We start from the raw sequence: 21,908 nt of genomic DNA, 5'->3' as shown, positions 1-21,908 counted from the left end.
TTTCTGGCCAGAGCCTTTGCTCATGGAATCCACTCTGCCAGGAAAACCCTTCATCCTCTATTTGCCAGGGTCCCTCCTACTCATTCTTAAAGACTTCATTCTGGTGAAACTTTCTCTAGCAAGCTCCTCCCCTCCAAATTATGCCAGGTGCCTCTCCCCGAAATATTCCACATTGTATTATAATGGTGTGTTTATTTCACAAGACTAGGGGCTCTCTGATGGCTGGCCTTAGAATGAATCGTTGGTATAATCTTTGTGATCAGCATGATTGCCCTAAAACCAGAATTTCACACCCTGGCTTCCCAGCTCCTGGATCACACCTGGCTCATGGGGAGTGGGGCCAGAGAGCTTCTCTTGGGAAGGAAAAGGGAACCCCCAGATACCTGTGGTGGCTTCTGGTGGAATAGGTGGTGATCAAGTATGCAGGGACGTGTTGGCCGGCTCGGGAGCTGTGGATAAGTCTGTCATCAGGGAGGGACAGGGTGGGAGGAGCACCCAGGCTCACACGGGCTCCAGCACTGGCTGTCTCAGGACCACCATTCACAGTTGAAGCATAAATGAGAGTGAGGGGATGGCTGACTCTGTGAACAGAAGGATGAGCAAGCCTGTGGATGAGAGGAGCCCAAGAGAGAGAGATAGGTGAACAAGAGTGACTGAACTCGGAGGAGAGACAGATAGGCAGAAAAATGGGCAGATGGATGGGATACCTGGAAAAGGAGGACCAAGGGCGGGACTTTAGGAGAATTAAAGTGAAAACCACGTGGGGTCAGAATGTGGTGGAGAACATGTCTGTGTCTAAGGCTTTCTCACACTGGGCTGGGACTCTCCACCAGAACCCAGGAGGGAGAGAAGGGATGAATTAGGGCACTTCCAGGTCCTTCCCTCACCAAGGACAGCAGGTGAAGGAGAAAAAGTGCTCCCAAACCCCAAATGCAGACGGGACACAGGAGATCAGGGCCAGGAATACTCACTGTTGGTAGTCGGGGCCACGGCTCCATAGGTGTAACCTGTGGAGAGAAGGCGAGAGGAGCTGAGCAAGAGTTGGGGTGAACATATAACATTAGGGGAGAGGAAGGATGTAGGGACCTTTGTGGGAACAGCAGAGGGGATAAGTGGAGGGGTGTTCAGGGGGAAGGCAATGAGATGGAAAGTGGCTGGACCCAGTGATCACACAGTGATGAGAAGACTGAACCCAGACCAGGAGGATAGAGTGATGGATCATAGCTCACTTTAGAGCAACGGAGGGAACACAGAACTCAGACTGGGAGAGACTGCGTGGCTGTAGCACAGCCCCTCACCACTGACATAGAGGCTGTCACAGTCCAGGGTGAAGGAGCCCAGGTGGGTGACGCGCTGAGTCTCATGTCTCAGCTCCCAGTAGAGTCACTCTCTGTCCAGCCCGGGAACTGCCGGGGTCAGAGTGGAAGGTGCAGATGATGTCCACTCCAGTGGCTGCCCCACCCTTCTCAAGCCTGGGGGAGGAAGATCATGGGGATGTGGAATACTGAGCAGGGGTCGTTCTGGGTGTGGAAAGCGAGAGAGGGGAAGGGAGGAAGGTGATGGAGATGCTGAAGGGGCTGCTCTGATGCCTGCAGGGGCTCTCCTAGGTGTCTCCCGTCTGAGACAACCCCCTCACAAGTAAGGCCTGACTTCTTTTAGGATGTGGAGGGGGGCATGTGAGTGGCAAAGAGGGGTGAACTCACAGACCTGGGTGAGGGGGCGCCTGCAGGTCTACACGGACAGCAGCGAATACAGTCAGTGCCCTGTGCCATCTGATACATGCAGGCAAGAAAGTACCTTTATGTTCTCTCGGTTCTACACTCCATGGTCTTTTCTTTCTACTTCTTTCCTACTCCACAGCCATCACTCAGGCCTAGGGAACAATCATCTTATTCCTAATCTTATTGCCAGCACCTCCCATCTTGCCTATTAAGTCTTCCTTCTTAACCATGAAGTCCATTTTAACCCACATGCTTAGACCAAACGCTAATCTTATCATCCTTCTACTCGCATCTCTCCAGAGTCTTCCCACTGGTCTTAGAACAGAGTTCAAAGTCACCTCTCATCTGGTCCTGCCTGTCCCCCCTCGCTGGTGAGGCTCACACCCCTCCCCCTGTGTTGACTCGGCCCAGCCATTCTTCTTCTCAATTCATGGACACACCAGGCTCTCTGCTTCAGGGGTGTCCTCATGCAGGTCCCTCTGCCTGAAACGCTCTCTTGAACACACTCCCATACCCTCACTCCAGTCTAACCCTCCGACCAGCTAAATCCAGTCCCAACTCCAGCTCTCAAGCTAAATATCAGTCCTTCTCAAGAGGGCTGCTCTGCCCCCTCAGGTGGATTCCCCTTGTGCCAAACTCCCACATCACTCTCATCATTAATTTTTCAAAATCCAAATTCCCAAATACAATGTAAATTCCATGGAGGTGGGATAAGGTTTCTGTGGTTCTCCAAGTCCACATGCATGTGGCCCAGGGCCTGGCTCATGAGATGAGGAACCATCCCGGTTTGTCTAGGACTGCCCTGGTTTGAACACTAAACGTCCTGTGTCCTGGAAAACCCCACTGTCCTGAAGAAACGAGGATGGTTGGTCCCCATTAATTATACACTCAGAGAATATCTATTGCATGACAAGCACATATTCCCCTCAAGAACATCACAGGAAAGCTGGAATGAAAAAGGCACACACATATACACACACAATTAGTAGAGGCCAACAACTAAATACAAAATTACTTAACAAGATTCTCTGCAACGTGAATCACCAGACCGTTATTTCAGAAAAGTTTCAGAAACAAGGTTAATACCCTTTAGAAGGCAAGGTGGAGAGGACAGTCTTTTTGGAGACTAGCACCCTTCCCTTCAATCTACAGTGTTGCTTAGTACTCCTCCAAATGATGTGAAATGTCATAAAGAAAAAAATGCTCAAAATAAATCTGGTTACTGGCAAATTCAATTTTAAATTTGTTATTAATACAAAGAAGTTCAAATCATCTTTTTCCCTGAATGTTCCTTTATTTCAAATTTATGTGGAGGATTTATAGGACTTTAGAAATCAAATTGAATGGGTCTAAGGAATGTTGCTGAGTATCCCTGCTAATATTTCATGGGATGTCTTCTAATACTACATACACACGCAAAACATTTCTGTATTTATATTTTATATAAATCCTGACTTTTGAGTATTATGCAATGCAAGTAAATCTATATTTTCTACTATAATACACATTTGCAGTTATTTATGTTTGTTTCATGTGTTTTTATTTGCATATAACTGTACTTATTGATATATTTACCACACAGAACCACACACAGCTTACCATCTTTCCATCCATCAAACATCAATAATTTTTCTCAAGATACTTTCACTCTCAGTGACTCCAGGTGGTGACAACCCGAGCACAGGAAAGCCCACTGGCAGGTCTTCTGCACAGCGGAGGCTGCCAGGAACCTGTTGGTACTAGGTCCACAGGGTACTCACCTGGTCACACAGAAATCCATGGATCAGCAAGGACAGGTGGACCCTGAGCCTGGTTTCACCTCAAACTTGAGCTCCACGGATGCTTTTCGTGTCTGAGGGGGGGAAAAAAAGCGCAAACAAGCTTTTGAGGCCTTTTATAGGGTGTTGGATGGAAAGGCCAACCCCATTCACTTTTGTTTTTTTGTATTTACTGATTTAACTGTAACTATTGGCTGTGGCTGGATTTTCCCGATTCCTCTCCAGCCACCTGCTGCTCCCCGAGATGGGAGAAAGCAGCTTCGTGCCTTGTGCACTTGAGTCGCTCAACTCACTTGGCTGGACAGAGACATTTTGGTGACTCTGGACCCTTTAAAAAAGCTTGTCATTTAGGGACCCTGTAAGTGACTCGCTGACTTGTCAACAATTTCCACATTTCATTCAGGGCTCGGGAGATTTCCAGACCCTGGAGCAGAATTCCAACCTCGGCACAACTGACATTTGGGGCCGGATAATTCTCTGTCGTGCCGTCCTGAGCCCTGGAGGACGCTGAGCAGCATTCCTGCCTCTCCCTCTAGATGCCAGGAGCGCCCCCATTCGTAACAACCCAAACATCGCCTCCAGAAGCGGCTAAAGCCCCCTGGGGACAAAATCACACGGAGGACGGTGACGGGGACGTTGAGGAGGGGACGGCGGCGCCCGGAGCCAGGAGGAACAGCAGCCTCGGGGGCCCTGAGCGAACAGCCCAGGGGAAACGGGGCTCCGGGGTGACGGAGGGACGCCGGGCCCTGACGGGGCTGCCCGCGGCTCAGGCCCCTCCCTGGACCGCAACTGGAGCCGGGACCGCCCGCCGCTCACCGAGCCCCGCCGCTGAGGGCGAACGTCCACGGGAATGCGGTCCGCGCCGAGAAGACGGAACACACCGCGCAGAACGCCGGCTCTATCCAGGCGCCCCCCGCGCTTCCGGTTCCCGTCTCGGGCGGCCGTTCGGGGAGGACGAACGTTTGGGGACTGTGGGTTGAGGGGGCGGGCGGGGAGAGGCCGTGCACCCCAGCCTCGGTGTAGGTGTCTCGTTTCTAGAGTGAGTGAGAAGCTGGAAAGCGGGCTGGGTCAGCATCAGGGACAGGGATAAAATCTAGGGGCGTGGCTGTGGGCGGGTACAAGGCTGTGAGTGACAGCAGGCCGGGAAGGCAGTTCTATGGGCGGGAATAAGGGTGCAAGCAGGGCAATGAGTCCCGGCCAGGCTGTGGGCGGAGGCAGGCAAGAACATTGTGGGCTGAGACCAGTTCCAGGGGCAGGAAGAGGCGGGGGTGTGGCTGGAATAATTCAGGCGGACTTCACAGGGGGAGGAAATCAGCTCCAGGGCCGTGGCTGGAGGCGAGGCTTTCCGTGGACCAATAGACTGTACAGGTAGCTGGATGCTGAACAGCTGTTCTTCATTCCTTTCCCCACCTTTACACAGCCTCATAGAATGATGTGTCCATATTTAGAATTCTAAATTTTTTGTGCGTTTGCTGTTCTTAATTTCGTTAAAAAATTGGATCATATATTCACATTTCTCTACAACTTGCTGTTCCAAGCCAGTAGATAAGGATATAACGCTATTTTAATTTTAAAAATCTGGGGGGAGGGAGGCCTACGTCATAGGTGCACGTATTGGAAAACTTCAAATATTCTCTCTCTACCACTGTCTCCCGGTACTTTTGCACAGAGATAAACATCCTTTCCTCCTCATCTTTCCAGACATACTGTGTATATGTGGGACTGTGTATATGTTCAAGCCCAAGAGGGATGTCCCCAAGCAAAACCTGAAGCCCAAGAATTGTCTCATGCATCAGAAGTTAATGAGAAGAGATTTAATTTTCTGGTGGAAGGAGATGAACCAGTGATGAATCCATAGGAAGACAAAAAAGAAACAAGAGAATTTTACCATTTAAAAAGTCAAAGGAAAAAGTGAGAAAGAAAATGTATTCATACTATCTGACGTAGCACATCTCTGGATAAGATTCATATGCTATAAAATGGTAAGCACTGATGTCATAAAACAGTAGACATTGAATTCTGATTTATCCTAATTCATTAAATAGTTATATTGGGCAAGGGGAATTATGTTTTTAACATAGGTAAGAACTCTTCATGCTGATTTTTTTAAGAGAAGAAATAAACTATAAATAGTCACAAGCTGAACAATGAAAAAGCTGTATGAGTAGCTAATTTAGAAATATAGATTTTAAACCAGAAAATTAAAGAAGTTGTTTTTGGAACCAGAGTCAAGAGTGGGGAAGGTAGCTTTTCATTATAAGCCTTGGAGTATTATTTGAGAGATGTGCGTATACATACACACACACGCACACACACGGAAGCCTGAATTTGTATTCCAAAGGGATCATCTAACTCTACAAAGAATTTGTAAAAAGGATTCACTTTACAAGAGTAGAACGTATTTTGAAAACTACAGACTTCAAGCATTAAAAAAGCTGTCATCATCCCGGTGGAAAAATGAATGGGGCATCACTTTCCAACCCACATGTTGATAAGCCTTTTACATACATTACTCTTGAGTATTCTCACAGCAACCCATAAGGAAGATGGTATTATCTATCTCCATTTTGCAGATGAGGAAATTGGTGACAGCATATTGCTAAAATTTTCATATAAGTTCTCAATAGATATTGTTTTATGTTAAAATTGTTTATTGAATTTTCTTTTCATTAATAAAATGATATGTGTCACTCTTAGAAATAAGCAAAGGCTGTGTAAAAACAATTTAGCAAAACTACAGTTTTCTTTTTTTTTTTAAAGATTTTATTTATTCATTTTTTCGCCCCAAAGCCCCACTAGATAGTTGCATGTCATAGGTTCACATCCTTCTAGTTGCTGTACGTGGGACTCGGCCTCGGGTTGGACGGAGAAGTGGTGCCTCGGGGCACGCCCGGGATCCGAACCCGGGCCGCCAGCATCAGAGCGCACGCACTTAACCGCCAAGCCACGGAGCCGGCCCTACAGTTTTCTTTTGATATAATTAAATATAACAATCACTTCATTATTTTTCTGCTGTCTGCCTCACATCTACGAAGATGTTTCCTATACCAAAGGGTTACTAGAAAACTTGACTAAAAATCAAGAATCAGGGAATGCCCATATTATGCAAGGTTCCTGAATACATGCAAAAAAAGACATTAGAACAATTTTTTGTACAAAAATCTTAGATCATTCATGAACTGATAACAACACAAATCATGATTAGGCAAGGTATTTCTGTAGAATGACAAATATTTAAACTTCAGACATTTAGAAAGGTAATTCATTACAGTAACTAATGTGTATAAGAATTTTTTCAAACTCACTAAGTGCCAGGAAATCATTTGACAAAATGCACTGCAATATTATTCACAATAACCAAGAGATGGAAACTACCTAATTGTACACCCGTGGGTGAAAGGATGAAGAAAATCTGGGGCATCTATACAATGGAATATTATTCAGCCTTAAAAAGGAAGGAAATCCTGTATTCAGAATTGCTTGCCTGGATAATTTCAGTAGCCATGTGTTTTCTTCCTTAATCCCCTCTGATCCATTCGCCAACCAGGAACCAGGGTGATCCTTTTACAATGTAAGCGCCACAACCTCTAATGGACCCCTAAAAGAGATTTTGGAGATGGACTGGCTGGGTACCAGCTGTGTGAGTTGGTCAATTATATAACCTCTAATGTTCCTCATCCATACAATACAGGTTAATAGTATTGTCTCCATGGCATTGTTGTGAGGATTCGATGAGTGAATACATGTCAGATGCCTAGAAAGTGCCTGGCACATGATAAGGCATCATGAAAAATTTAACTGTAATTATAACCAAATTAAATATTGTGATGGCCTATTAATTAAGTTGAACCATATGAAATTTCTAATATTCAACCATTTTGACCCATTATTATTGTTGAATAAATGATAAAAGTCTAGGCAGGTTTGTTAGAGTGAAAAAGAATTTGAAAATGAAAATATTATTAGAAAAAATGAGCTGAAATAGATTGCTTTGCAATTTACAAAGCAGTTTCTCATACTTTGTTTCATTTAATCTCTATAGAATGCTTTTCAGGGTATTATTACCACTGTCTCTGAAAGAGTAACTGACTTTCCCTAAATCACACCACATTAAATAACACAATTAGAGTGGAAACATCATTTCAAGTATAAATCACATATGATATTTTTTTCCCCTTCATAATATCATCGGTTGTCTCAAGAAAGTGATGAAATAATGCTGATTCATAGGAACTTAGTCTTAAAGAGAAATACTCTCAGATGATAAACACTATGTCTTTGAAACAGGGGTGTTGTAAGGAGAAACTTGGGACCCATGCTTTCTGGGTTTTCAAGTCCATGATTAGACTTCTGGTAAACAGCCAAAGAAGGGAAAGGGTGAATAATAGTCCAGAATGAAAAAGGTTTGACGTATATGTAACTTTATTGATAACCTCAAGATTCTCTTTTAGTTTATGGTCTGTGTCACCCTATTAGAATATAAATGCTCTTAGGGTAGATCACTGCTATCGTGCAGCAAGTGGTAGGCACTGAGTAAATATTTATTAAAGGAATGAAAGTGGCCTTGAATACATCTGCTCTTTACTCACCAGAGAACAGCCCCATAGCAGGCAAATGGCATCATTAACAAAATTTTAAAAATCATATCCTTATTAGCTCGTAACCATGGATACAAGGCTCCCATTTATTTCATACTTTCTAAATACAGAAGAATTCTGGTGTATTAGGGAGTGTTTCCACAGCCTTTCTGTAAAATAAAGCAAGACTTTTTGGCCCATTGATTGCTGTTTCCAGCAGGGCCCATCTCTATACTTACCTCTAAACAATGAACTATAGATTTGTTATCCCAATGAACAGTGATATGGTATGGAACTTGTTTTCTCAGTGTCATGCGAAAGTAGACATTTGATATGTCTTTAAGGGGTGATATGGATAATAATGTTGATGCAGAAGAAGACAACTAAAAATTGTCTCTGGTCTTTGTCAAGTGCATCTGGGTGAGGGGTATCTTGTTGTCACTGGATTTCAGAACTCAAAAAGACTCGTCCAACTCTTCATGTTACAGGTGAAGAAACTGAGGTCTAAAGAGGTTGAGAGATTTGACCAAGACTAACCCCTGGGACTAGAGAAAGATCCTCTGATTCTCAGCTGGCCACATTGTCATAAGATCTCCAGCTCCAAACAGCCACGTGAAGCAAGTCTGTTGATTTCCAGGCAGATATGATTTCCCTTCACGTTTTTACTTTTTCTCCCTTAGATGCCTGCTCTGCCCTGACAAGGAATTTATCTGATGTTTACGCTAAACTTAAGAAGAGGAAATGCTCCTGGCAAACACTTGTGATTTAGTGTGGCAATGGAGAGCACAGTCATGAAAAAATGAGAATGAAAAGAATAAGAGTTAAATAATATTAGAGAAGAAGAGAAAATCTATTATTTTAGTGGGACATAACTTATAAAATTTAGCACTGGTAAATAAGTGCAGTAATGTATAAGGAAGCTAGATTCCTATATGAAACATCAAAAATACTGTTACATGAGCAAGAATTAGTTTAAACATGTAAATAATTATACCATTCATAAGAGCAATGAATTATTTAAGATGAGTAGTTAAGGGCCGGCCCCGTGGCTTAGCGGTGAGGTGCGCACGCTCCGCTGCTGGCGGCCCTGGTTCGGAACCCGGGCGTGCACCGACGCGCTTCTCTGGCCACGCTGAGGCTGCGTCCCACATAAAGCAACTAGAAGGATGTGCAGCTGTGACATGCAACTATCTACTGGGACTTTGGGGGAAAAAATAAATAAATAAAAAAAAAAAAGATGAGTAGTTAAAATAATTGGAACTACACATTAGTTATATGAAGAAGATTATAGAGAGATACAAAGCATGTAAAAGCTCTGATTAAATGGAGAGATATACTATACTTGTGACCGATAACAGTGTTTCAAAGATATCAATTTTCCAAACATTATTCAGATTCCATGTGCTTCAAATCAACTTTTAAAATGATGTAGTGTTTGTTTTATAGACTAAAAGATATCCATTTGTAAAATAAAACACTGGACCATCAACTAACATTATTCACAAGTAAATCATTCCAAATGGATTATAAGGGCTAAAATTAAAAGTAAAAATCCTCCACGTATAACAGTGGTGGATGACAATATAGAAGAATATCCATAATCTTAAAATTAGTGAAGATATTCTTAATATATATGCTTAAAGATGTCTGGTTGAAAAGAGGAAGGAGAAAAAGTAAAATGGAAGGTGATATGGTCTCTGATTTTCTTTCAGTGACTTAATCTAGAGAAAAATATTCCAGTCTACGATATTGGATAAAGAAATAGAAATCTGTGATAATTACACAAATAATGAGAAGACATATATAAATGGTAGCATAATGTATCAGTTAGCTTCTGCTGTATAACAAACCAACCTAAAATTTGGTGGCTACAAATAAGAATAGTTTATTTTTTCTCAAGATTCTCTGGGCTAACTGGGCAGTTATTTTGATCTGGACCTATTGGTGGCTCAGCTGGGATTGGCTGGTCTAGGTTGGCCTTACTCACGTATCTGATTGTTGACTTGAAGTCACCTGGAGTAATAGAGATGTGCAGTCTATCTAGACTCATTCACATATTGATGGCCTCAGGCTTCCCAAGGGCAGACAGAGAAGGACAAGTACCAACAAAGAGCAAGTGTTTTTCATGCCTTTGTTTATGTCATTTGTTAATGTCCCATTGGCCAAAGCAAGTTACAAGGCCAAGTCTACCCAGAGTCAACGTGGGATGCTACGACCAAACAGACAGTAGGAGAAGACTAATGTGTCGCCATTTTCGCAATCTTTCACACATAATTTTAGAGGAGAATTAGTATGAATGTTTTTATATTTGTTCATTTGAATGCCCGAGGAAAATTGTACAAAGCCAAAACAAACATAAAGCAAAAAATTAAGTGGAGATGTAAGGTAAGTTTAGTTGGTACTTAAAGTGGATCTGCAAAAATGTGGTAGTTTATTTTTCAAGTGTAGGCAAGTTCTTGTGACCTATGAAAATAACTTACATTTCAATTATTTTCTCGCTGAATGTGTTTTATTCGTTAACACATTTGATGTGTTTCTCTCTGGCCTTAGGAAAATAACGTAGCACTTGGGAGCGAAGATACAGCCAAATAGCCCCACACTGGAGGCGAAGATGGAGCAGACATCCACGGCCACCATGACCTTGCCCTTGATGCTGTGGTAGACGGGGAGGAAGGTGACCAAGACACTACAGAACACCAGCATGCTGAACGTCAGGATCTTGGCTTCATTAAAGGTGTCAGGCAAGTTCCGGGCTAGGAAAGCCACAGTGAAGCTGCCCAGGGCCAAGGAGCCCAGGTATCCCAGGACACAGTAGAAAGCAGTGACCGAGCCCTTGCACATGATGAAGAATTGGCCGTGTTCAGAGTGTGCATCTGTGTCAATGAAGGGAGGATACGTTCCCAGCCAGATTCCACAGAGACTCAGCTGGATAAAGGAGCAGATGGGAATGATGAAGTTAGGATCTTCTGACACCAACCACTGCCTCATCCTTCTCCCTGGTGCAGTGACCTTGAAGGCCACAGCCGCAGTCATAGTTTTGGCCAACACAGTGGAAACAGCCACAGTAAATACAACTCCAAATGTGATTTGTTGAAGAATGCAGGTGGCTGTCTTGGGACGACCAAAGAAGAGTAAGGAGCAGAGGAAGCAGAGGGTGAGGGAGATGAGCAGGATCTAGCTGAGAGTCTGATTATTGGCCTTGACTATGGGAGTGTCTTGTTGCTTCACAAAGACCCCCAGCACCACAGCTGTGAGGACAGAAAAGCACAGAGCTGTGCAGGCCAGGGCCATCCCTAAGGGGTCCTCATAAGCCAGAAAGGTCACAGATTTTTGGAGGTAGCAATCACACCCTCTGTTGGCATACTGATGATCTGGACACTTCACACACTAATCCATGTCTGGGGAGAGATGCAAAGTGTCCTCAGCCCAGGTTCAGTCATTCTGTCTCATTCGCATGCCCCCAGAGAAGGCATTGGGTAAGTTTAGCCAATTGTCTTCCTTTGTTGCTCCAAGCACCAAATAACAGAATGCTCTGCAGAGAACCATTCCTAGTTAATACTGCCCATCTTATTTATGGTTAAGTAAACAAAGCTATTATCCTTCTCAGTATTTATCTTGCATATTCAGGAAAGCACTTTTTTCTCAGCAGAAAACCAAATGTCCTCCTTGTCTCTCTGAGCTATACTCTTGTAAGATATGGCCTAGATTTACTCATTCAATGAGCAAGCAGTTATTGGAAACCCTCCATGAGCCAGATAATATGCTACAATCTAGGGAAACAGAGATGACCAAGCCATAGACCTCACACCTCGGGAGTTTCAAAATGAGACCGTTTCTAACATCTAAAATGATCTCCAAAGCATTTCATCTTGATTTCACTTCCACCACTTCTGTTAAGATTTTAGTCACTTCTCTCCTATGTTATCATAAGATCCTTTTACTCTGGTTCCCTGCCCTTGTCCTGCATCTCAAGTGATACTTCTACATGTAAGTGGGATCATGTTTATCCTCCATTAAAAAATCCAACAAACTCTTGGGAAGACCAAAAATACTGTGTAACGTTGGTCTTGCCTACCTCTACTACCTTTGCTCTGATTTTTAAGATTCCCAAATCTTCATGTGGTTCTGAATCTGTTCCGTGCCCACTCATCCCTGCAGGTATCAATAGATGCTTTTTCCTTCTACAGGGGCATTGCTCCTTCCTCTTTATGTCCCTTTAAATTCTCTCACTTTTCACGTTTAGAAGTACAATCTGCCTGATAACGTTTTCTGTGGATGGTGTGAGTTAGGGTTGGCGAGTCATTGTCTTCTTCATGAAGACAGCCAATTTACCCAACATGGTTTATTGAAAAGGCTTTCATTTTCCCACTCCTCCTCAGTGTTTCCTTGTAAATCAGACGTGTATACGTGAGTCCCTATATGAGCAGCTTGTATCTGAACTTACCATTTGGTTCCGTTGATTTTCTTGTTTATCTTCTTGATGAACCTCCTCTATTGAGATGCTATAATACTTGATGTCCGGTAGAATAAGTCCTCCCACTCTATTCATTGTTTTCAAGATTTTCTTAGCTAAGTTTTTCCTTTATCATTTCCATAAGAATTGTATCAATTGTAATTTCCACAGAATGGGTCATCATTTTAGCTGCAATTTTGTGGAAGCTGTAGATTAATTTGGACAGTTTCGATATCTGTAGAATTTTGAGTCACGAATTTGATTTATCCCTCCACTTCTTTCAGTCTTCCTCCATTTTTCTAAATGCTGTTCTATAAATTTATGGAAAGAAATCTTTTGAAAGTCTCATTAAAGTTATTTCTAGGTACTTCATACTTTAAGATGTTGTAAATGTCATTTTTTTAAAGTTAAATTTTGAATGCTTATGACGGGTAGATGGAAGCAAAACTTTCTATATTAACCTTGCATTCAGCCACCGATAAACTCAGTTAATACCTTAATTTATATGGATTTTACATTTATACCATAATATCATCTGAAGATAACATCAATTTTATTTCTTCCTTTGCAGTAAATTATTCCTTTTATCTCTTTTCCTGCCAATATTGTATCAGGCAAGACCTCCAGCCTAACGGCTTATAGAGGCAGTGATGTTGAACATTTTTCTCTTATCCTTGCTTTCAACAGTGCACCATAAAGTTCCATTCTGTGAATACTGTGTATGGGAGTAAGAGAGTTTCCTTCTGTTCCTGATTTGGTAAGTGTTGTTTCTGTCGTTGTTGTTTGTTTTGAAATAGTAATAGGTGTTTAATTTTACTAGTTTTTCTTACAGTTATTAAGATTATTATTTCTCTTTTTTCAGAGATTAGTGTGCTGAATTACATTTCATGAACCTAATTGGGTCATGATATGTCCTTCTTATAAAATATGGCTAGATTTGGAACCTTGATTTGATTTGATTTTTTTTTAGGATAATTGAATTTAATCCAAGAATGAGAGTAGCCTGTAATTTCCTTTCCTGCAATGATTTTGTTAGATTTTGGTACCAATGTTAATCTCGTCTCTCAAAGTGAGTGAAAAAGTCTTCAGTTTTTCCTATTCTCTGAAAGAGTTTGAGTAGATGTATATTATTTTTTTCTTGAATATTTGGGCAGATTCATCAGCTTTGTACCAAATAAATAGCTTACAATAAAATTTTGTAGAAATGTTTTAAAGGATGGTCTCAATTTCTGTAATAGGTATGGCAATATTCAGCTTTTTCATTTTTTCTTGAGGCAGTTTGGTAACTTTTATTTGCCTAGAAATTTGTAAATTTCCTCTAAATTTTCATTGTATCAACATGATGTTATTTATGTTTTCTTCATGTTAAAAATTTTCCATATGATCTGCACAGATTACTCCCTTTTCAGCCTTGGTATTATTTTGTTGCAATTTTTCTCTTTCTTTGAACACTAGTACTAGGATTTTATTGAGCATATTTGTCATTTATTAGAATCTAATTTAATTTTATTTATCCTTTGATGTTTGTCTTTTATTTTGTTAACACTTCCTCTAGTAGTTATCATTTTGTGTTTTCTCTTTTCCTTGTGTTTACTTTTCTGCTTTTTTTCTAGTTTGTGATGAGTGCTTAGAACTTAGAAATTCAACCTTTCTTTATTTAAATATACACAATAATATATAAATATATATAATCTAGGATTATACATTTCTCTTTAAGGATAGATTTAATTCCACCCCATAAGATTTCATGAATAGTATTTTTAATTGGAAATACATTCTAATTTCCATCATAGTTTACTCATTAATCATCAGTTGTTTACAAGTGTATTTATTAATCTCCAAGCATGTAGGAATTGAAGTTAATGGATGTAGTGTTCTTTAGATGTGCATATGGAACATATACCAAAACTTACCACACGCCAAATGTGCACGTGGAAGCTTTATCCAAATTGACGATATGCCAGACTAGATCATCAATCTCAGTACATTTCAAAAAAATTGAAATGATACAAATGATGTTGTGAAATTAAGCTTCATATCAATCACAAAAATAAAATTAGAAAATGCCACCATTGAGGGGATTCCAGCATTGCACCGTTTAATATCATAAATCTGAGTAATTCCAAGATGTTAATTATTGTATGAAAAATCTACACTGATGGTTTTCTGTCCGTCTTCTACTTCATGACCCAACTCCCAAACCCACATTGTCTGTGTTCTACTCATGTTGAACCTTTTCTCAGCTCCCTAGAATATTAAATGCAGGTCTAATTTGCCAGTTTCTGCCATTTCTAAGAATTCCACCAAGAATTTAATGCACCTTCATTAGTCTGATATAATACTAATACTACTGCCTTTATGAAGAAGTCTATGACACTTCCCTCCCCACAAACATATATACTATCACTTATTTCATCCCATGGATCTCTGCATACCTATATTGCAGCCCTATGTCACCACCTTGAATTCACATCACTGCATGTTGTCTCCCCTACTCACCTGTGAACTCGAGGAGATCAGAAACCAAGCTGTACCATAAGCTTATTGTACACTATGGAAATACTTACTTCTTAAATCAAACACAACCTTTCTGAGCTCCTGCTCTGTGGCAAGAACAGCACCAGACATTGGAAAGATAAGGATTTGTCAATGTGATCTAAATGTAGCTTTAAAGAAGATGAAAAGTAAGGACTTACAAAACCATGTGTTAGATTCCATGAGATAGATTTAAGTTAGTTACTGTGGAGTGGTCGTAAAGGGTTTCCTTGAGATGATAATGCCTGTAATGATACTAAAATCAGACAAGCAAGCTAGTTCAAGGTAGAGAGAGAGAGTATCATTTTGGGAGGAAATATTATTGGCTATAAAAGTTAAATTACTAAATGGAGGAAGGCAACATTTGGACCCTGCAGTCCTCATCACAGCTTTTCCGTTTCTTTGGGAGAACGGTGCATACAAAAGAGAGGCGGAGAGCCAGCCCTGATAGCCTAGTGGTGAAAGTTCAGTGCTCACCACTTCGGTGGCCCATGTTGGTTTCCTGGACATGGAACCACACCATCTCTCTGTGAATTGCCATGCTATGGTGGTGGCTCACATAGAAGAACTAGAATGATTTACAACTAGGATATACAGCTATGTACTACAGTTTTGAGGACAATAATAAAAGAGCAAGATTGGTAACAGATGTTAGTTAGCTCAGGACAAATGTTTCCCTTTAAAAAAAAATAGAATTGGAGAATGTCACTGCAAGGCATATACTCACCTATCTCATTGGAAATCTCATTCTCTGGGCTGGGAATGCAAGCAAAACAACAGGCAGCATTGCTCTCTTGAGGGCTCTTCCTGAATCCCGGACTGCAACTCTCACTGCATGCAGAGTGTGGAGTTTGGAGAAAATCAGATAACACTTGGTAACAGCTGTGACTTTTACCTAATTTTCAAGTAACTAGAGTGTTTTAGATTATTGAACCTCAACAAACTTAATCTTGAAATACCTAAATCCAATTCATTGGTAAGACGCCATGCTTATTGTATGATATAAAACACTGGTACACCTCAGAAATACTGTGGGTTTGTTTCCAGAGCACCGCAATAAATCAAATAATGCAATAAAGTGAGTCACACCAATTTTTTGATTTCCTAGTGCATAAAGAAGTTATGTTTACACTATACTGTAGTGTACTAAGCGTGCAATAACATTATCTCTAGAAAACATGTACATAACTTAATTTAAAAAAAAAATTATTCCTGAAAATTACTAACCACTTTCTGAAACTTCAGCAACTTGCAATCTTTTCCTTATGAAGGTCAGGCTTCCATCTTGGATTGTTGGTAAATGAAAAAATTACTTCAGTTGGAAGTGAATTGTTAAATTCCCATATATGGCCCTTTATGAAGCTCTGAGGGGACACAAAACTCCAACAAGATTTTGATTATTCATTTGTGGTGTAAGTAATTGTAATTGAGTTCAACCCACCTCAGTAGTTCCCGTGTCCCACTCAATCACCTCCTCAGATAAAGACAATTCTTGACCACGTGGAGCATGTTGGGAATATTCTCCTACTTTCACCTTAAGTCCAAGACCTACTGGAAAATTCCCAAAGTTGAGAATGGTTTACTCTGAATCTGATTTTCCTTCATCAGCCAGATTCACTGAGTCACCAGCAGGATTGTTAAATTCTATGTTCCTCAGAAAGGGGTGCAGCTAGAAGAGACACATCATCCTGTGGTGAAGTGGGCCCGAGTGTTAAAGAGAAAAACCCTGAATTGGGGACAGCCTTTCATTGTCTGTAATCCTTGCTTCATAATGTACCTTTATTACAAGTGTCCAATGAAGTAAAGCAAATGAAATCATATGGAGAACTACAATATCATAATGTTTCTAAAATATCAGTTAGTTTCAAGAGAAAAATGCCTAAAGACAAGAATATCAAGATGATCAGTGGTGATAGGATTCAGACAAATCTTGAGTACAAAGTCCAATCTAGCCATCCTCATGCACTCTCTGAATTTTCCCAGACCATCAATCTGCATAATGATGTTAGTGATACCTAAAGTTGTTGCAGAATTAAATGAGATCATTTATCTAAAGTATTCACTATGATGTTCAGCACCAGATAGGCACATAAAGGACAAGTTCTCTTCTTCTTGTCATTGAGGAGCTTCATGGGAGAAGACAAGATATTCCCTATTGAAACGTTAGGCAGGCAGGATGTTGGGATCCTTTGTAACACAAAGAATTGATATTGACTCATAGCTCACTTCCTCGTTGCCACTAGAACCTTCTTGTAGATGACTTACTACCCAGGACTAGATATAGCTCCTAGAGAGTGAAACAAGTATAGAAACTCTTGTGCTTTTCTTGGAGAAAGAATCCTAACTGCTTGGTTTGAGCACCTGTGGAACCATAAGAAAGTCATTTTTATGAGTGTACATTCTGTTAAGTCGAAGAGACTTTACCTGCCAGGGACAAAACACCAAACCTTCCCCACTTCTATTGGTTGCATTTCTGTATGTTGAAGAAGCAGCTTGTGAAGGTTCCAGGCCACAGCATACACAGCATTTTACATACTGTAACTCCATTCAGTCATGCTTGTGTCAAAAATCTGCCAAGGCAGCCATCCTAAGTAGGCATTAGGTGGACAATTCTCCATTGTTTTACAGTAAAACTCAGAAATCGTGCAAGGAATAAAAGGAAACCACAACATAGTGAGGTAAATGTCTTCTGGATATTTGGAAGGGTTAACTGTCTGGATAAAATTTTCAAAGCCAGGGACCTCACTACGGTGGTGTGAAAAAATGAGAGTCCCATGGAATGAGTCAAGAATGAAATCTCTCTCACTGTGGATAAAATTCCACTCTGATGTCGTGACCCAGACTTTCCATATCACTAAATACTCCCAAGTAGAAAATCTCAAGCTTATGAGAGAGTTGGTATCACCACAAATGATAACCACATTCCCTTCTGTTTCCTATACTTGCAAATCCTATGGCCATGTCTTTGAGTAATATGACCTTTCAGTCACAGGAATCATTTCCACAAAGGCTGCACAGATTCCATTCCGGTCCATGTCTCCTCTCAAGTCTGAGAGAAACTCAACACCTTTCTTGTCTTCCGAGATGAGCAGCCCCACCCAGATCCAACTGAAATGAAGCAACAAAGAGTCCATGCCAAAGGCAAGAGATGTGTCCCTGGGGGCCATCTAATAGAGAAATGGAAACTGTTCATCATCATTCAGGGTAAGATCAAAAGGACCATAGGTAAGCTAAAAGGAAAAGATAATTGGAAGCAATATGAGGAAGGGAATTGGCAAAAATCACACTCTCAGTCCTGAAGGCTGTTCAGCAACACCTGGATTGGTAGAAGGGGACAATTACTCATTTCATTTTCCAATCATTTTGCACTCCCTGAAAGCTTTCTATAAAGTAAGATCAGTCAGAGTTCCAGGAAACTGCTTTGTCTCCTTCCCCCTCAACCTTCTCTCTACTCCAAATAAAAGAAATGTCATACTCCGTCGAGGTCCTTTACACGGACCCTTTGAGATCATATCCTTTGAGAGATGCACAAACCCAGTCTCCTCCTCTCTTCATTTTTAAACCCCTGACAATAGCACCAAAGGAGACATGGTTTCATTTCTCCCCATCCCACCCAGTCTTACCTGTAGAAATTTGTACAGTTCCAGCAGTGTTCCAATCTGGGCAGAAATTGCCCAGATGTTTCCTGTAAGGACCGCTAGAGACTTACTCTCTCTCCTGCAGTCGTAATTAGGGATGTCCTTGCCCAACCCTGAGAGCCAAATCAGGGAACTTTCCAATGTCCTCCTTTCACTGGGCAGGGCATTATAGAGATCAAATCCCAGAGACATGTTGGGCAAGATATGAGGGTTCCTGTTGATTTCCTCAATGGCAAAAACCAAGGCCAGAACATACTGGTAGTTCTTGTACTGAAACCTGCATAGAGGGATAAGGATCCTTAGGGAAAATACTCAAAATGATTTCCTTCAAATGCAATACAATGACTTTATTAAAATGAATTTGCTATTGACTCGAATGTCTGTGGCAACAGATGGCACTCCTGAAGTCTTAGAATTTATAACTAAAGAAAATATCATGACTCCAGCTGTGGAACTTCCTTACTGAATTCCACACTCATGAAAGAAACTGGTTAAATACACAGAAGAAAGTACAATGAATGAAAAAACAGATCACATTCAGAGTAGATTTGTAAATGGCTCTTTGGTTCAGGATCCAAAATGCTTGTTTATATGAGCACACCATTAAATCTTTCCTAGAAGAGCAACAATATTAGCATGATATTGGAGAAAGCCCTGGGGAGGAAGAATAATTGCAACTGAAAGATACATGACAAGCATAGACGCATGACATGTGCACGATGAGAATGGTGCAACAGAAGGCTGTCAATCAAATTGCCTAACCTCTGTCCCCTCAAACTTGTGCGTCTGCCACCATCAAAACCAGGAAACTAAGGTGAACTTCAGAGATCCAATGAAGGAGGAATCATCAATAGGCAGGAACAATTGAAAGAATCAAGAAGGACTGAAAGAACTAGGAACACTTAGGAGTCTAAGAGAGAGAGCATTGTAAAGTTTAAAAAACTTCTCATCCATTTCTTATTTTAAAAATGTAAAATTAAAATTAATCATTAACATCTTTAACGGTACCTATTCCTGATAGCCCATATTGTCTTCTTCTTTTCTACAGACTTTCTAAACACAAATAACACCTAAGCCAAAGAAAATTCTCTGCATTTCTATTGCCTGGGATTTGTAATGGCATCAAGAATAAAATAGAGCAGTCACTTGTACTTATTTCAAGTGTTCTATTATTTGAGGATTGATTAGTACCCTAGTTCATGCTCACTGCTTGTTAATGCTCCCCGTGGGCTTGTGAAGAATAGGTGTTCTTCACTTGTTGGGTATAGGGTTCGATGTGTATCCATTAAATCCAACTTGCTAATTTGTTTTTCAAACACTCTATTATTAGATATATGTTATTCTTTGTCTCAGAGGAAAGTTGAAATTCTTCACTATGATGATATATTATGTCTACCTCTCCTCTGCCTCTGACTCCCTCTCCTGGACTTCCTCCTCTTCCTCCGATTTTTTCTTCTTGTCTTCTCCTTCTTCTCTTCTTCCTTCTCCTCCTTCCTTTCCTAGTTGAGGCTATATTACCTTCACATGACATCGTGTGTAGTATAACGACTATATCTTCATGTTAAGTTGAACTTATATACCATTGGGGATTAACCACTTAATTCCTAATGTTGCTTTTCTCCTCATCTGTTTTATCTCATATTATTATAGCTACCCTGGGTTGATTTTTGATTGATATTTTCCTAGCATATCTTTCTATCTTCTATTCTGTTTTGAATTTCTAGTTTTCCATGTTTTTTAGTTTTCACAAGTCTTGTAAACAAAATACAGCTAAATTTATCATTGTCGCCTCAAATTTAACAATCTGTATTTAACTCGAGAATTTATTCCATTTACTTTTGTTGTGATTATTTATATCCTTCTTTTGCTCCCACTATCTATATGTTTTCCTTCTATTTTTTCCACAAGTTTTATTATGTTATTTCCCTTTAAAATTTATTGATTTATACTTGTTTTCCATATTCTATTGTATCTCCTCTATTTGGGTGAGAGTTATATTCTCTACTTCTATTTTACCACCAGCCCACATTGCCTGAAGTGGATATAGTTTCTCATCTCCTGAGAAATTTATAGACCCTTTAACTTTCAGTTTTACCCTCATGACTCACTTGTTTTTGTTGTACAGTACTTTATTTCTCCTTTTTCTTTACTTTCTCTCATTATCTCCATATCGAAATTATCTTTCATGTTTTTTAGTTCCTTGTCTTTCTATGCTGCATTCTATTTCCTTCAGAATTCAAATTTGGTTTTCTATTTGCTTTTCTGTTGTAGAACCCATCTATGAAGTTTTAAAACTCAACAGTTATGTATTTTTCCTCTCTTAAAGTTCTATAAGGCGTTTTGCCAAATATGTCATATCATTTCTAGAGTCTCCTGTTTGATTTTGTTATTCCATTTTTTGTTGTTCCATTTTTTATACACAGTTATTTTATATCTTGAAGTTGGTAAGTCTAACAGTGAAGGTTTTAGTGTTTAAATCTATTGTTTTACTTTTAATTTTCTTATGTCTTATGACTCTTATCGACAATGACATGTATTCCTTATTTGTTTAGAGAACTTTGATTATAAGCTCATATTTGTCTGATTTTAATGTGTACAGAATGTAAGGCTTTAGTTTAGATTCTTTCCTCCAGAGAAGAATGTCACTGGTTTCTGCTCACAATCATGTGAGATGACACCAAGCTAAGTGCCTTTTTTGTGTGACTCACAACTCATCTGTGACTCCCAGATTCATTCCCTCAAGTCACTGGTGACTCAAACACAAATCCTTTCATTAGAGGATCATACTGGCCTTTGACCACTGGGTGAATCCAAATTTGTCTAGTGCTTACAATGTCCTTCTTCTGTCCTTTGAGACTTGGCTTACCTCATGTGAACTCAAGAATGCAATAACATTTTATTTTATGGAAGATAGTGTTATGTGGAGGGAAACCCCTTTGAGGTATCTAGTCCTTCATACTCCTAGTATTTCATTCTTTTGGATACTTCTTTGCATTTCTTTCTTTTAATAAAAATTCTTTCTTTAACTTGAAAAGAAAATAAAATTTAAAAGCAAACGTGTGAGCTTGGGGGTATAGAAATAATTTACATGTTATTCAACAAAATAAGTTTAAGATATAGAAAATTTTACAGTAATGTATGTATGGATTAGGTACATTTAACTGAAACTAAGAACCTCTATTTAGAACATATTTAATCAAATTTTA

The 21,908-nt window shown here is 40.2% G+C and overlaps 1 long non-coding RNA gene across 1 annotated transcript; it reads right to left on the bottom strand.

Annotated features, from left to right (window-relative positions):
- Positions 1 to 930: 930 nt before the first annotated feature.
- LOC131402127 (uncharacterized) lies at positions 931 to 4,392 on the bottom strand. Its single transcript, XR_009218298.1, has 3 exons — positions 4,316 to 4,392; positions 3,482 to 3,573; positions 931 to 1,007 (listed from the first exon to the last, which is right to left on the bottom strand). It is a non-coding gene; the product is annotated as an uncharacterized LOC131402127 (long non-coding RNA).
- Positions 4,393 to 21,908: the final 17,516 nt, after the last annotated feature.

This window comes from Diceros bicornis (assembly GCF_020826845.1).
Source record: "Diceros bicornis minor isolate mBicDic1 chromosome 30 unlocalized genomic scaffold, mDicBic1.mat.cur SUPER_30_unloc_2, whole genome shotgun sequence".
Taxonomy (NCBI): domain Eukaryota; kingdom Metazoa; phylum Chordata; class Mammalia; order Perissodactyla; family Rhinocerotidae; genus Diceros; species Diceros bicornis.
This window is presented reverse-complemented; position numbering and strand designations above follow the sequence as displayed.